This window comes from Patella vulgata, chromosome 9 (genome assembly GCF_932274485.2).
Source record: "Patella vulgata chromosome 9, xgPatVulg1.2, whole genome shotgun sequence".
In the NCBI taxonomy this organism is placed as follows: Eukaryota; Metazoa; Mollusca; class Gastropoda; family Patellidae; genus Patella; species Patella vulgata.
This window is the reverse complement of record NC_065887.2, coordinates 22,210,294-22,227,749: the sequence shown is the minus strand read 5'-3', so window position 1 is coordinate 22,227,749 and position 17,456 is coordinate 22,210,294. Positions and strand designations below refer to the sequence as shown.

At 35.4% G+C, this 17,456-nt stretch overlaps 1 protein-coding gene across 2 annotated transcripts in view; it reads right to left on the bottom strand.

The window, feature by feature from the left end:
- LOC126831464 (solute carrier family 28 member 3) overlaps positions 1 to 15,701 on the bottom strand; it is a 60,458-nt gene extending 44,757 nt beyond the window's left edge. The window contains exon 1 of one of the 2 annotated variants that reach the window (XM_050561971.2): positions 15,288 to 15,701. The gene's annotated coding sequence lies outside the window, so the exon portion shown is untranslated. Of the gene's footprint in view, positions 1 to 9,808; positions 9,865 to 15,287 lie in introns of those variants that run through there. The other variant, XM_050561973.2, reaches the window with a different exon arrangement.
- Positions 15,702 to 17,456: the final 1,755 nt, after the last annotated feature.

Genomic DNA, 17,456 nt, shown 5'->3' with positions numbered 1-17,456 from the left:
GGCCAATTTTCACGAAATTCGAACTCAGTCGTCCTTAGGGTGTAACGGTGACATAATAATACGTTGTAACGGTGACATAATAATACGTTTTTTTAAATCGGATAAAAATTATGACCTTTAGGGTCCACAAGCTAAAAACGCGATTTTTCGTACAATCAGGGACCATAATTCAGAAAGTTAAGGTTCAATATGCGCGAATATCGAAATGAACCGAGATCTTTGGGTTATAAACTTATATATCAAGTTTCAACAAAATCGGATAAAAATTGTGACCTCTATAGGGTCCACAACCTTGATATACATATTTTTACGCTATTTGAGAAAGTACGGCGGCCATTTTGTCTGTCAATTTTGGGCCGATTTTCACGAAATTCAAACTCAGTCGTCCTTAGGGTGTAACGGTGACATAATAATATGTTTTTTTAAATCGGATAAAAATTATGACCTCTATAGGGTCCACAAGCTAAAAAGGCTATTTTTCGTACAATCAGGGGCCATAATTCAGGAAGTTACGGTCCGATATGCACGAATATCGAAAGGAATCGAGATCTTTGGGTTATAAACTTACATATCAAGTTTCAACAAAATCGGATAAAAATTGTGACCTCTATAGGGTCCACAACCTTGATATACCACATTTTTACGCTATTTGAGAACGTACGGCGGCCATTTTGTCTGTCAATTTTGGGCCGATTTTCACGAAATTCGAACTCAGTCGTCCTTAGGGTGTAACGGTGACATAATAATATGTTTTTTTAAATCGGATAAAAATTATGACCTCTATAGGGTCCAAAAGCTAAAAACGAGATTTTTCGTACAATCAGGGGCCATAATTCAGGAAGTTAAGGTCCGATATGCGCGAATATCGAAAGAAACCGAGATATTTGGGTTATAAACTTACATTTCAAGTTTCAACAAAATCGGATAAAAATTGTGACCTCTATAGGGTCCACAACCTTGATATACCATATTTTTACGCTATTTGAGAACGAACGGCAGCCATTTTGTCTGTCAATTTTGGGCCGATTTTCATGAAATTCAAACTCAGTCGTCCTTAGGGTGTAACGGTGATATAATAATACGTTTTTTTAAATCGGATAAAAATTATTACCTCTATAGGGTGCAGAAGCTAAAAACGTGATTTTTCGTACAATCAGAGGCCATAATTCAGGAAATTACGGTCCGATATGCGCGAATATCGAAAGGAACCGAGATCTTTGTGTTATAGACTTACATTTCAAGTTTCAACAAAATCGGATAAAAATTGTGACCTCTATAGGGTCCACAACCTTGATATACCATTTTCTTACGCTATTTGAGAGCGAACGGCGGCCATTTTGTCTGTCAATTTTGGGCCGATTTTCACGAAATTCGAATTCAGTCATCCTTAGGGTGTAACGGTAATATAATAAAACCGTTTTTTAAATCGGATAAAAATTATGACTTCTATAGGGTCCACAAGCTAAAAACGTGATTTTTCGTACAATCAGGGGCCATAATTCAGGAAGTTACGGTCCGATATGCACGAATATCGAAAGGAACCGAGATCTTTGGGTAATAAACTTATATTTCAAGTTTCAACAAAATCGGATAAAAATTGTGACCCCTATAGGGTCCACAACCTTGATATACCATATTCTTACGCTATTTGGGAACGAACGGCGGCCATTTTGTCTGTCAATTTTGGACCGATTTTCACGAAATTCGAACTCAGTCGTCCTTAGGGTGTAACGGGGATATAATAATACGGGGTTTTAAATCGGATAAAAATTATGACTTCTATAGGGTCCACAAGCTAAAAACGCGATTTTTCGTACAATCAGGGGCCATAATTCAGGAAGTTATGGTCCGATATGTGCGAATATCGAAAGGAACCGAGATCTTTGGGTTATAAACTTACATTTGAAGTTTCAACAAAATCGGATAAAAATTGTAACCTCTATAGGGTCCACAAGCTAAAAACGTGATTTTTCGTACAAACAGGGGCCATAATCCATGAAGTTTCGATCCGATACATGCCAATATCGAAAGCAGCCAAGATCTTTTGGGGATAAACCTATATTTCAAGTTTCGTAAAAATCGGACAAGAATTGTGACCTGTAGAGAGTCCACAAACAAATTGTGGACGTCCGGACGAACAGGGGTATAAAAAGTAGGTGATATTCAGAAACAATACAAAACTGTGGAAATGCTCTGCTTCTTTTTATTAGAGGAACCAGTGTATGTTAATAACAGGCCAATTCCCAACACATGAACATAAACAGTTCATATGGGCGACTTATCTCACGGTCCCATTTCACTCGCAAAGAGATACACTGTCAAAAGTGAAAGTGGACGTTTTTGACTTGTCTTAATAATGAGTAATTGCTCCACCAATCCTCAGACATTCAGCAATTCGTTGTGGCACGCTCCTAATCAACCGTCCAATCACGATTTGGGGCAATCTGACCCACTCCTCTTGCAGTGCCCTGGCCAATTGTTGCAGTGTTGACGGTTGACGTTGACATCGATGAACACGTCTCCCAATCAAATTAAACGTAACACACTAAAGCAAAGATACGCTAAACAGTAAATCAGTATAAAAACATTCTATCAAGAACTTTGTCACGTAGAGTGTTCACAACCTTTATAAGCATATACAAAAATGGGAACATAACTCAGAAATTCTGAGGTCTGAACTTCTTATCAACAAGTATTGAATTTTAAATTTGTAGTGTATAAACTTTTGAGCCCTTGTAAGAAATGCAGTCAAAGCTATGTAGCTTAATCGTCATGATCTGTAGGTTTTATCTAAACATGGCAACATCCCAAATTCATAATACAATTCATGACCCTTTTACCTAAAGGATATAAAAAAAAGTTAAGGTAAAAAAGAATGACATACATGTACTTACAGGTGATGTGTTATCTAAATACTTGTCAAGTTGCTATATACAAGGTAAATAGGTAAAACATTCATCCATTTCTTTGTAGTATATCGTTGCTGCGCTTCCAAAACCTTGTATCTCGGATTTAGCCAAAAACTTTTTTGGGGCTCATTACATTCACATTTCATTGATACATTTCCTTTCAAAACCTCGGACCTCTAAACCAATTAGAAATACTTATTTTTAGCTTGTGACTAATTGTCGTATTTCGATTGGACAAAAAATATTTTCGTCAAAACCTCGTATCTCAAGACCACGTTGAAACGACGTCAATAGAAGCCTGCATTTTGTTTAATACGGTAAGTTTTTATAATATTTAACCTCTATAAATCAGCAAGAAATAATATTTATATTTTATATATAATTAAGTTACCTAGATGTGATTTAGTAGCAATTGGAGTTAATTTTAGGTATGTAATGTAGATATTTTGTCAGTTCAGCTAATATTGCCTAGAAAATTAGTCATTTTATTCCCACATTGACAAATAAACAACAACGTAGTACATTAAGGCCTTTTATATTTTAATTAAACTATTACAGTGTCTATTATATTCGCCAACACTTCCAAATTTGAGATACGACATTTTGGAATAAAACATTTAGAAAAATGTTTACCAGTGGAAGGCGGACTGTAATGAGTATCCAGACAACGCAATTTCAAAACCAGCACGTTCTACACTAAAGCCAAAGGGTGATACTGCCAGAGATTTTCTCAACGACATCCCTAAACTACCGTCCCATTACTGTAGATCAACAAGCACCAAACTATATTTGGAACCCACATTTTCAACAAGAGCCGATATATATAAGGTGTATAGAACCTATTGTGAATCCAATAACAAAACAGTTTGTGGCCGTAAATTATTCTTTCAGGTTTTTGACGAAATGAATTTGTCATTATATGTACTCAAGAAAGATCAGTGTGATACGTGTATTGCTTATCAAACCAAGAACATAAGCGAAGAGGAGTATAATTTGCACATTGAGAAGAAAGAAGCTGCCAGAGAGGAAAAGGGTCGAGATAAAGAAAGAGCCTTAGAAGATAAATCGTTATTAATGTTAACATTGGATTTACAGGCTATTCTCATGTGTCCAAAGTTAGAGGCTAGTGCACTCTACTATAAAACTAAGTTAGGGTGCCATAATTACACTATTTTCAATGTAGCCACTCGTCAACTTAAATGTTACTTCTGGTTTGAGTCAGAGGGAGACCTTACTGCCAACTCATTCGCTTCCTGTTTGTCTGATTATCTAGAAGTGGCCATTGATGATTCAATCACGGAAGTTATTATATACAGATGGCTGCACATATCAAAACAGAAATCTAATTGTATCTCAGGCTCTTCTACTGCTTTCTCGAGAAAAAAATATTGTTATTAATCAGAAGATTCTTGAAAGGGGTCACACACAAATGGAGTGTGACTCCATTCACAGTGTCATTGAAAGAGCAATAAAACGAAAGCCAATCTATTCACCTCAGAACTACGTGGATAAAATCCGCGAAGCTAGACCCAAACAGCCCTATGAAGTGGAATATCTCACTCACGAGGTTTTCAAGGAGTACTCCAAGCTAAAATACTATAACTCAATAAGGCCAGGAACAAGGACAGGAGAACCAGTAGTCACTGATTTACGAGTTATAAGATATAATCCAGATGGAGTTATTGAGTATAAATTAAATTATGGTGACGAGTTTTCCCCTTTACCAAGGAGAGCCAAGATAGGAGAACCCTCACCACTTGATGAAGTACCTCAACTTCATGAAGATCCTCTACCAATCAAGAAGAAAAAGTATGGCCACTTGCAGGAACTTAAGGTTGTCATCCCCAAAGACTACCATACATTTTATGATAATTTACCATATGAAAACTGATTTGGTTTAATTACATGTTTAACAATAACAGAATTGTGTTACAAGTTTTAGTTTGTGTTGGTTTTAATGTATTATTATAATAATAAATATATTAAACAACATACTCTCCGTTTTTTTCTGTCTGAATTAAAAACCAACAGAGACTGGGGAAACAATAAGGTTTGTGTTCTATTAATGGAAACGTAAATTTTGACTTAATACCCACTTTGATACCTCTCTACTTACCTAAAGCCTTGTATCCCTAAATATGCACTCATGTACACACTCATTCGCTGACCCACCGACATCTCAATTTACTTATAACCACCCTATATCAATAAACTCACCCATGAACTCACCCATCCGCTCAGAAACTCATCCATTTGCTTTGTAACTCACAAACCCACTCATAAACTCAATAACCTGCTTTGTAACTCACCCACCCACGCAGAAACTCACTAACCCGCTTTGTAACTCACCCACCCACTCAGAAACTCACTAACCCGCTGTGTAACTCATCCACCCACTCAGAAACTCACTAACCCGCTTTGTAAACCACCCGCCCACTCAGAAACTCACTAACCCACTTTGTAACTCACCCACCCATCCACCCACTTACTCAGTAACTAACTCACCGTGCAGTATTTGATCAATTTATCCAGTATCACGCCCATCAGTTCACAAATCCACCCACTCAGTAACTCATCCACTCTCCCATATTCGTGATTGTGCTTTATTAATGGAAACGTAAATTTTGACTTAATACCCACTTTGATACTTCTCTACTTACCATGTACACACTCATTCATTAACATAATCTTTTATTGGTCCAACAACTTTCAGAAACTTGTATCTCATTTTTTTAATATAGTAGAGATACGAATATCGTATCTCATTCATTTTGGAGAAAAAAAAATCTTTAAAATATGGTATCTCGTTTTTTAAATTTGGTGTTATAGGTACATGCTACACAATCATACACCCTTGAAGGTAGTCTTATTTAGCATGTATTATATCGAAGGAACCATTCAGTCCGCCAGTTATTATTAGATCTGTAAAGTTTTTTGTATCTCCTGAAAAGTAGCAAAATTCGAAAAACGAGATTTTGGAAGCGCAGCGACGATATAGTCATACACTATGTCACAGACACATTACTTACTTTAAAGGAGCTAAATCGCTAATATTTTGGGCCTAGAAATTGGCACAAAAGGGTCGCAACACATATAATAATGTAATATGAATTTATATAAACTGTTTTACATTCAATTGTTTCCGGTTTACTGTGAATTGTCATCAGTTATGTTCGGCGAAATACGCCAGAAGTCTCAAGCGAAAGACAGTTTCTAGCGTCTGGTTATTCCAGTCAACACCGATAGTATATATTGCGCATGCTCTCCAAATAAGAATATGGCATCACCGTTTGACATGACTTGTGGAATATGTCTAGCCTCATTCTTTGAGCACCTTGTTACAAATGGCGCTGAAACGCATTATGGTACACCAATGGTAAAATGTTTATTTTGTCTTAAATATTGGATATCAGAAATCCATCTTTTCCAGGTAAGACCACAACACCAATGCTATTTAAATTGCAAAAAATTTGTGTTTTCAATGTCGAAGATTTTGGATGATATTGAGTTACGGACTTAGCTACTTTAAGCATACAGCAAATAACAAACATAAATATGTCTAAGTGAAATTTCAATTTTATACAATTCAATACAAAACTCAAAGACATCAAAGATACTTTAGTCTTAACATTGTTGCAAGTAAATTGGTAGGCATAAAGACAATGAAAAAGAATTAAATCAGGAACAAAATTTTTATGGGAAACAATGACTACTTATATTCTAAAAACATCATTTCGACAAGTATCCTCTTATTGTTAATATTAAGCATGAAAAAGAAAGTGAAGCAAGAAGACAAATTAATTCTTGGTTGTTTCCTTTGAAAAGAGTAAAAACAACTCTAGTTTTTTTATTCCAGGTCCAAAATTAAACATGTCATGTACTGGGCAAGGTGTGCTTACTCTTTCTAGGACACTTGATACCACTTCCACACAGTCCCCCTTTTTTAAAAAAAATGGCACCCTTGTGACTTTTAATTGGGACGTACGTACTATAGCTCGAGTGGTACAGCTATCATTTTAATTGACAAAAAATATACTGAAAGTTTGTTCCACTAAATCATGAAATCAAAACCCTTAATATAAATACTCAGTTAATATATTATCCAAATACACAGTATAAAGACTTACTGAAGTCCCCACCCATCACACAATTGCTTTACATTAAGTTAAATGAAGTGGCCAGGAAAATAAGATCAATTGTTTGAAAATTCTATAGCAATTGTCAAAAATGCAGTCCTTGAATGTCACATGAATGTTAGAGATATGTTGCTTAATTTGTTAAAGAGGCACCTTGACTATTTATTGCACTGTTAAAATTTTCTCATATTTAATAACCATTATTAACAAAAATCTACTATTTAAAAAGTTGTGGTCTTTGACTATTCTTAAACTTAAATAATAACCCTACATCAGATCAAGGTCATACCTAAAGTCATCCACGTTTGAACACAGAAGCTCAAATTGAATGTGTCCCTTTACAAGGTGCGTCAAGAATGATCTAATGTATGTTTGAACACAGTTATAAATTGAACAGGATTTGTTTGTAGATACTACATCATTAGAGATATAAGTTACTAGATCATATCTTATCTGTATGTTTATTGCCCTCTATAGATTAACTTCTGTCTAAGACAGACAAATATAAACTGAACCATATTTGGACTGATATTACTGTTACAGAGATTCAACTGTTACAATATTGTAGTTTGCAGGGGCTTAAAAATTCCTTAAACATACACTATGCAAGAGCCAAATCTGCCTATTGCAGGTCTTTCTTTAGGCCTGAAATGTTATATATACTATTAATTAGACATTTATTAACAAAACAAGACCACAAACGACTCTCGATGGCATCGGATACTCGAGATTTTAACTAGATTAAAACGGTCCGCCATTTAAAAATTTAATTCAAAAATGGGAAAGCGAGGCTAAGTCCCGATTATACCAGTGCCCTGGTTACCACTGTGCACACATCTTGTCAAAACCACAAACAATGATAACTTGGCTGAGAAGTTTTTTCCAGCTAATACAACATCAAAGTCACAGCCTATGGACCAAGGGATCATTGAAACGTTTAAAAAACATTATCGGAAAAGACAGTTAGAACATGTGATCATGCAGATGGAAAAAGACACGACCTCCACAAACACAGAGATTCTTAAATGTTTAGATATACTGACTGTAATATATTGGATAAGTAATTCTTGGAAAAGTGTTTTGGATACAACTATAACGAAGTGTTTTAGACGTTGTGGTTTTCAACTTGACACAGCTGAAAGTGAAAGTGACGAAGACGACGAATTTAATTTGCCACTTTCACTATTAAGGTTGTCAAAACAAGTTTTTGATACAGACTTTTTTTCATTACCAACAATAGACTGCGACTTAGCAACTTGTGACGTGAATGTCGGTGAAATTGACTGGACAAAATCAGCTAAGGATTTATTAGCCGAGGAGATAGGAGAAAGAAATTATGACCACGAAAGTGATGACGAGGAAGAATTAAAAGAGATAGAAAGTGAAAAATGTATTAATATGGACACAGCTTTAAGTTATTGTGACCAAATTAAAAATTTGGCAGAAAGGGAGGGCAATTTTGAACTTTTGGATGCCATTATGAGTGCAAGAGACATCACATCAAAATTGATTGTTAAAAAATGTGCTAAACAACCAAAAATTAGTGAATTCTTTGTTGTTTAATGAGATATACATTGTTTGTTGTTTAATGAAATATAAGTATTGTTTGTTTTAATAAACCACCTGACACAGTTCCCTTTTATTAAGAGTTATCTTTTCTTTGTCTTATTAAGAGTTATCTTTTCTTTGTCCTATTAAGAGGCCACTCCTATTAAGAGGCCACTTATGGCATTTCCCCTGAGTGGCTGCTTAATACAGATTCTACTGTAATTTGAATGAAATTTTCAATATTTTTATTATCTATTTTTGAATTATTATAGCAAGAACTACCAACTCTTTATTAAACTCTTAACTAATGTATCTTTAAATAATGACAAGATCCCTTAAACAACGGATCAAAGACTGATCTTTGGATCACTATGTTGCTACATTCACTGTAGAAACATTACTGTCAAGATATAACTGTTTTTCATAGTAGAGCATTATTTTCATGAGATGCAATGTATCACTTGGAAAGGTACATGTGCCACACATAAGTAGGTTGGCTACCCCTCTATAAAACTTATATTGTTTGAAAATTTCTTATATTGGACATGACGTTTACTGGAAGGTCCATGTTAAGAGTTGGAAGAAATACACATTCCTGAAGGCTTGAGAACCATGTAACCACAAGAATCTGATAAAATAATTGAGTTATACAATAATCTATGACCTCATATGAATAATGTTAATGCATGACCTCATTGTAACATGTAAGACCGCTGGTAACTAACGCTCGAACACTTAATGGTCGCTAGCTTCTCTGCAAGTAGAATGGGTCTGTTCACTGTTGTTCAGATTGATGTAAGACTTCAAACATGCATAAAGATACCCTAGCAAATAAAAATAATGGCAACTGGCAGGATATCTACAGGTAGTCGCTGGGATGGCACATGTCCAACCGTGTGTACATTGATTCCCAAATGCTAGCTGCTGTCTGAGCAGAATTTCCCCTACCTCGTATCGCATATGTAACCACAGAAATAAAAATGACGATACTTTTGACACAAAATAGCTGAAATATTGTGCTGTCAATAGTTTTAAACCATTTGAATCTTTGCAAGGATGAATGTTTTATAATTCCAAAAATGTGACTCCAATCTTTTTGCGACTGATTTAATCAAAGATAGTGCTGATTTGTTCAACACATCTTCCAGCATATAAGTCACTGGAATTCTTGAAAGACGTGGATACATCTTTAGGAAGTTAAATAATTCAACTTACGAGAAATGTGGAACAAGCTTCAGAAAGTAAATCCCCATAAAAGTGTTCAAACAGTTTTAATTCAATATTTTAAATTACCCAACCTCTTCAAGCTCATGTTGTATAACTATAATGTACATGTACAGACTCAATATTTGAATTTGAATAAGAATTTGTGCAAAAGCATAAAGTGTCACTGAGAGAGGTTTATCTTTACATAAAATCTGGTTAAGTCAGGTTTACATTAAGAAAGGTTGATGACTGTACGACTAACATTGAATACCATACTATGATGTTAGTGAATACCATACTATGTATGGAGCCGAATCGTTGCCATATTAAGAGAAAATATCATGGTTAAAATTGCAAAATTATCATAGTCAAAATGGTAAAAATGGCCATTTTCAAGATTTTTGACATGTAAAAATCATATAACACTTAATACATTCTAATGGATATTTACCATAAAACAAAATTGCTAGACAAAAGTTAACAAACTAAAAATCTAGTTTTGTTTTTTCCCTCTCTACTTTTCGCCTTTGCAAATTCACTGTAAATTTTTCATCTTTTGCATTTTCAACTATCAGATTTTCTCCATTGCAGTTTCGACTATCACAATTTCTCCAATCTAACTGACCATATAAGGAAAGGGGCGTGTTTCCGAGTTCGGCCGAAGATGACGTCACAACTCATCTGTTTTTATCGTCTGGACTAAGATTAATGATTCCTGATAGGGACTATGTTCACACGACGTCATAAATCTAAGTTGATATAAGCGACTGATGCATTTGGAGTTCTTCGGTTAGCTGAGAGAATAGTAAGAGCAAGAGGTCCGCATTACACATAAACAATTACACAATACAAACCCTTGGACACGACACACAATATAGGCTACACATATATTTCAAACAATAAGCATGTCAAATCAAGTGAATGGATACGGCGTAGGCCTACTGGATTATGACTTATAAAAACACCTGGTGAATAATTAATTATATAAAACAATATTTAACGTAATATGTTATTTGTAGGTGTAGGTACCATAGAGGTGTACTTTATTTGAAGTACTACGCCAACATCAAAAGATGACGTCACATCTGTATTTTTATTGAAGACCACATAAAACTTATTAGGCCTACATACTGGTTACCGGATACTTGTTTTAAAAAAAAAATCCGCTTTGCAAAAGTATAAAATGCTAATGATTAAAATAAAATAACTATTACTAACATGTTACCACCCGACCGTCAATAATATAGGTTGTTTTTTTTTAACTCTTGAGTCTTGTCGGAAAGGTACGTATAGCCTTGTATTTTAATTAATACAACTTTTGTTTCTAGTTGTATTTTTATTAATATAACTTTTGTTTCTAGTTTCGCATTATTTAACTCCCACATTACAGATCTTTATCAACTAAATATTGTAACTGTTCTTGTGGAATAAATAACTTTGGCGGATTAACTCTTCCTGGTGAAAGATGATACTCTCTACCATGCCCTATTTATCTTGTATGCAATTTATTACATTGTCGAATAACTGTAAAGCTTTTTTTAAATTGATTAAGGCAGCCAGGCACCTCTTTTGTAGTTTCACCTTTTTTCAGATATAACGCCATAAATTCGCTCACATCCATGTCGATGTGCTGTCAAAGATTCATCCGGTCTATTAAGACAATGGAGCCAACCTCAAAGTTCGATCGATGATGTAACTCATTAAACAAAAAGTGGATCGACATGACAATGAATTTATTTCATTTCTCCCAAAAAAAAAAATTAAAAAAATTATAAAATCGGACAATTCTTAAGAATAACCCAATGGAGTAGTAATTTTAGCTGAGACGATAAATACTGATGTCTTATGACGTCAACTTCGGCTGTACCCGGAACCACACCCTCTGTCCGTTCGATTGGAGAAATTTTAGTGGTGGAAATTAGAATGGAGAAATTCTGATAGTTGAAAAATGAAAAGATGAAAAATTAGAGTGAATTTGCAAAGTTGAAAAGTAGAAAGTGAAAAAACATAATTAGATTTTTTTGGTTTGTTTTGATACTAATATAGTGATTTTGATGTGATTTTTAAAAGTGAAATATCTCGAAAATGACCATTTTTACTATGATAATTTGTCAATTTTAACTACTATATTTTCTCTTAATATGGCAACGATTCGGCTCCATAACTATGATGTTAGTGATCTGGGAGTATTATATTTACAGATAATCTGTGGATCTATATTTGACTAAAGATTTATGCCCTTTAAAACATTGTGTAAATATTTACAGATCTTCACAGCGTATATACATGTATGTCAAAACTAAATAAAAGCCCTCCCCCCACCTCAACTTAATGGCAGATTACCTTTGGCTCACCTGCACCTGGGCTACAACGTTTAGGGACAAAATTAGAATAAAGAGTTTTCAAAACCTACATAAAATATATAAAAGTCTGAGTAAAAAAGGAATTTATTTTAAAAATTTTCAAATACATTTATTGATTTCACAACTGTTATGAATTATTTTAATTTTTGATTTGAATATTATAATTTTATTTTGCTTGTATCATTTGCAATGAATTAAATCAACACCGAATGCCAGTATGATGCAGGAATGTCTGAACAATTTGGAACACAATATCTCTCCTAATTGAGGTAGAATGTTTAAACTTGGTATAGCATAGGTGTCTAATTAGGTGAATGCCTCAACAGTGAGTGAGCATGCGCATTTCCCACTGAGGCTAAGCACAGATAAGCAATTTGATTAGTTTAGAATTTTTTAACATAACAACTCTGCTTTAAACTGAGGTAGAATGTTTAAACTTGGTGTAGATTTTCATCAGGTTGATGCTTTGAGACAATCATCTTCAATAGAAGGCTTCATCCAGCTTTATACATCTTATCAAGCCCTTCCCGCAATACCTCGCATATTTCGGCACTAATTTCGATTGGATACTGACCCAGCTGGGGAGCCTATCAGATTCCTTGATCATCGCAAATACCATGCTTTCCAGCTAAAATGTCTACCTGTGATAATCGAGTTGCAAAGTTTAAGGTTTATTCAATGTCAGGGTTTCTGTGGAGGTCGCAATGTTTGATTTCAGCCTGTTTGTGTCACAACCTCTGATTGGATGCTATCGTTCATGTGTCTGTGTTAAAGGGAGATAACATAGCTATAAGTTCAGGAATTGCAGACCAATATAGCAACGTCTATATGCTGTAAAACTCATGGTCGTTACTTCAGTAACATGTGAGATAAGATAACTTTGATTCTAACTGATGGAGAGTGATGAAACTTGGTGTATAGTTTCACTACCAGGTACTTCAAAGTTTGGCCATGATAATTTAATGCTTATTGCTTCGACTAAGTATAGATAATCAGTTTGATTGCTCAATACTTTTGAAAAAGATAAATGTGCAATTAATTAATTATATGTGTCATCTATTTATTTCAAGATTTCAGCAGGGACATCACCCTCACTGTTGCACAGTGTATTTTTTCACCCTTTGGAAATAAAGTTATTATTAACAGTAAATAAAAAAGGCCCTTGACTTACCACAAGAGATAACTAAGCTGTAAAGCCATAATGTACCCCCATTCAGAAATAAACTTGATGGTAAAAAAAAAGCATTGAGTGTTTCCACACTTGATTGAACAGGAGTTGAAGATAAATAAAAATAACCCTGACTTATTTCCACACTTGAATGAAGTAAAGAAGAAAACAACCCATACAACGACCCTTGATGCATGCATCTACAATTAAAGTTGGATTTCAGAAATCATGCATTTCTAAAATCTTGTACAAATTGGTCACGACTTTAGTGGACTTAAAAGGTGAGATACCCTTAAGTGAATAAAAGGGGCAAATTTCAGGATGAAAGAATCTTGCAAATCTTTGTTGTAGTATGGTGTAGCTGCCCATAGAAGTGAAATAAAACGGGGTTTAACATCCTATATTTCTGTACCAACTGGGCAATTGAAGATGGACCAATGTCTGGGTCATATGTAATTTTATTATTTATGTTATTTTATTATTTTTTAGTTCTGTTTTTAATTTCAAATCTATATTTCAATATTCTTTAATGCTTGGGTCGTCATTAGAGACAGACAGCAATTAATCTGTCAGTCAACTGAAATTATGAAATGCTGGCAAGTAAAGTGGTTGATCTATCAAGTTTCTTTAACTATTGTTTTAAATGTTTATGTCAACACTTTCATAGGGACTAAGTTAGATAAAAAGACAAATGTATGTTAGTTAAGTTTTTAGTTGGAGAGACCAAACCATCTTAGGAAACCTATATACTAGTGGCAGTCTGTCAATAGCTGACCCAACTAAACTATGTAGAAATTCTGGTAAAGATATGCAATTAACCTTTATAAATATTTAAATATTTGGGTCTGCAATTTTTATGAGGAATTTTTAATATTTGTTAAATATTAGTAGGTTACCTCGAATATCACTGGTCAAATGAATATTTGAGATCTTAAGTAATATATTTACAAGAAGTATTGTATATAAAATACTTCTGACGGATTTAGGTTAAACACCATCTAAAAAATGTTGATCAGTCAGTATAAAGCCACTGTTAAGCTCTTGCTGACTTGTTTGTACAAGCCCAAAATATTTAAAATAATCATACTTTATTCTATGTTATTATTAACAAAGCATACTATATGACAAATAGAGAGAGAAAGAAATGGGGTTTAACAACTTGACAAAAACTAGGTCATTTCGGAGTAACATAATTTATGCATATGTGTATGGAAATTTGCACATTATATTTATAAATATACACTAGTAGTTTTATTTCAACAACTCACAGTGTGTAGGGAGGGGTCTTTAGCAGCATGAGGGAATCGGATAACCTGAAGAAAACCCATGAGGTTGGAGAGGCGACACTACAAGCTGGAAATCAAAACCATTTCATTTGATTGACTCAGTGATTGATAATTATCTAAACTGCATAAGTTAGACAATTCGGCTACGTGACACCTTGACCTGCCATTTTCTTTTGACATTTGGGAGCCACAGTGGCTCAATGAGTAAGGTGCTGGCATACTAACCAGGATGACCCAGGATCAATCATTGTGTTGCCTGAGAAAGTTCCTCTGGATTTGGATTTTCTGCTTTTTCAGTGCTGCAGAATTCAGGGCCTGGAAAGGAGCAGAATAGGCATTCGGATGGGACCCAAAACTGGGGTCCTTCGTACACCATGTAAAATATTGGTAGTTGCAATTCAAAGAAGAGTGTGCAAAGATATTGCTGTTCCAGGAAAAACCTCCCTTCATTTGGGCAGAGCAAGCATAGGTCATATGACTGTAAATTTAGTGCAGAAAAGAGTTAAACTGCGTATTTTATTTCTTTTGACATTGTGTACGTGTATCAAAGTCCTTAATTAAGCTACTGTATAATAATTTCTGAATTATTGTTAAGTCACGAGAACACAGGGCACGATACAAGGTATGTATATAAATACAAAACAGAATTAAAGACACGAAAATAAACTCACCTGTAGTATAAATCAACAAGAGGCTTTTCGTTTTCTGCAATCCTCACTAGATCGTTAATCCGTAGTCTCAGATTAAAACAATTTTTTTTTTGTAATGTACACTCTATAGTCACTCGTATTGTTTTGATTTTTCTCTATGTTGTACAGTTGTTTAACCCCTGTATCTCCGCACTAAACCTTATCGCCCGTCGCATACCTGTTCAGGGTCTACCTGTTCAGTGACTTCAACAATGTCATTGAAGCGTGCTCACCTGTCCACCGCCTTCTCGTGCGCTGTTTCCAATAAATGAAGGGATTCTTCATGCAAGCTTTGCTAAATGTGTCATATTTTCGATGAGCTTTTTCGGTTATTGGAAACTGAAAGGCGCTCTCCCATGTCCCGAGTAACAGCGGTGCATGGTGAGGCCTAGCTGCGCCGCCGACATACGCCCCCATTCATCACAAAAAATCTCAATTTCGGGAAAGTGATGTGAGCATGTTCGGACTGAGGACTACATCTGCTAGTGGCAGAGGTGAACCCTAAGCTCCGAGGCCCTCCATCGGATTTTCAAAGATCTGGCGATACTGTGTTTGGGGTTGTTTTTTTTATCAGCGGGAAAAGTGTATCAGAGAGAGAGAGAGAGAAATAGGGTTTAACGTCCACTCGACACAAACTAGGTCATTTCGGGACTAACATATGGTTTAATTTTATTTCAATAATTCGCTTGTGCGTAGGTGTCTTTAGCAGTGGGAGGAAACCGGAGGACGAGTATGCAGACAGGTGACCCTACTCCTTGTCACGTACAACCGGGGATTCGAAACCATGCCAGTTGACTCAATGACAGGCCTTATGATACAGCACGCACGTGCTAACCATTCGACTTTCACCACCCCCCCCCCCCAAAGTGTATCAAGAAAACACGCATTAAAATCCTCTTTAGCAGGAATATTTTGATTAGAACTGGGAGGTGGAATCAAGGTAACTTTGAACCCATTTTTCTTCCAGTTTTGAAAGCAGAATCTGTCAAAACAAGCGCGGATCCAGGATCTTTTGCAGGGGTGGGGGTCTAGGTTTGATAATTGCTTAACTAATTGCGGCGGGCGTAGCCGACCGCCGCGAACGCCGAAGGCGCTAAATGTTGTAACGGGGGTCTGGGGGCCCTGCCCCAGAAAAATTTGGTAAATTAGATTCAATTTGGTGCATTCTGACGTATTTCCGGAAGGTAAATTCCAAAATTACAGGTTTAAAAATCGCCAAAAAAATCGCATAAAATGTCCTTAAAATGTTGATGGGGAATGCTCCCTTCACAGGTGAGGATTGATGATGAATTTAGTTTATTGTTAATCTCTAATTACCCGATTTTAAACACACGTGGTGTTGAGCAAATATTTCCCTGAAGTGGGTAAAACATGTACAACTGAGAGACCTAACCAGCGGCTGCCAGGCAGGATACGCCCACATTTTCGAGAGATGGATAGAGAACAAGCTAACAAGAAAGTGATTTTTCCTACAATCAATATATAAGGGCCATAATTCAGGAAATTACAATTCGATATGCGCATATATCGAAAGGAACTGAGATCTTTGTGTTATAAACTTACATTTCAAGTTTCAACAAAATCGGATTAAAATTGTGACCTCTATAGGGTCCACAACCTTGATATACCATATTTTTACGCTATTTGAGAACGAACGGCGGCCATTTTGTCTGTCAATTTTGGGGCGATTTTCACAAAATTCAAACTCAACTGTCCTTAGGGTGGAACGGTAATATAATACGTTTTTTTAAATCGGATAAAAATTATGACCTCAAATGGGTCCACAAGCTGAAAATGTGGGCGTATAAAAAGGGGAATAAATGTTTATTAAAGTCGCCGCTATACGGCCGGCGTTCTGCCCGAATGTTTCGCACATGAAAGATACCATATGAAGCTGATAACATGGAAAAGTTGTGAATAATATCAACAATGACTCACCGAATGTTGCATAGGTCCATATACATTTATCTACGTTCAATAATCCGGATCCATGTAAAATTACGTACTATATGGGCTTAAACCTGTAACGATAAATCTCTTTGATCTTTGGGGTATATTCTATGCCCGGAATAACTTGCGGTCTGAAAGTCGGGGGCGGCTTTGGATATATACAGGGAAATTTGGGGTTATTTTTCCATAAGTTATAAGAAA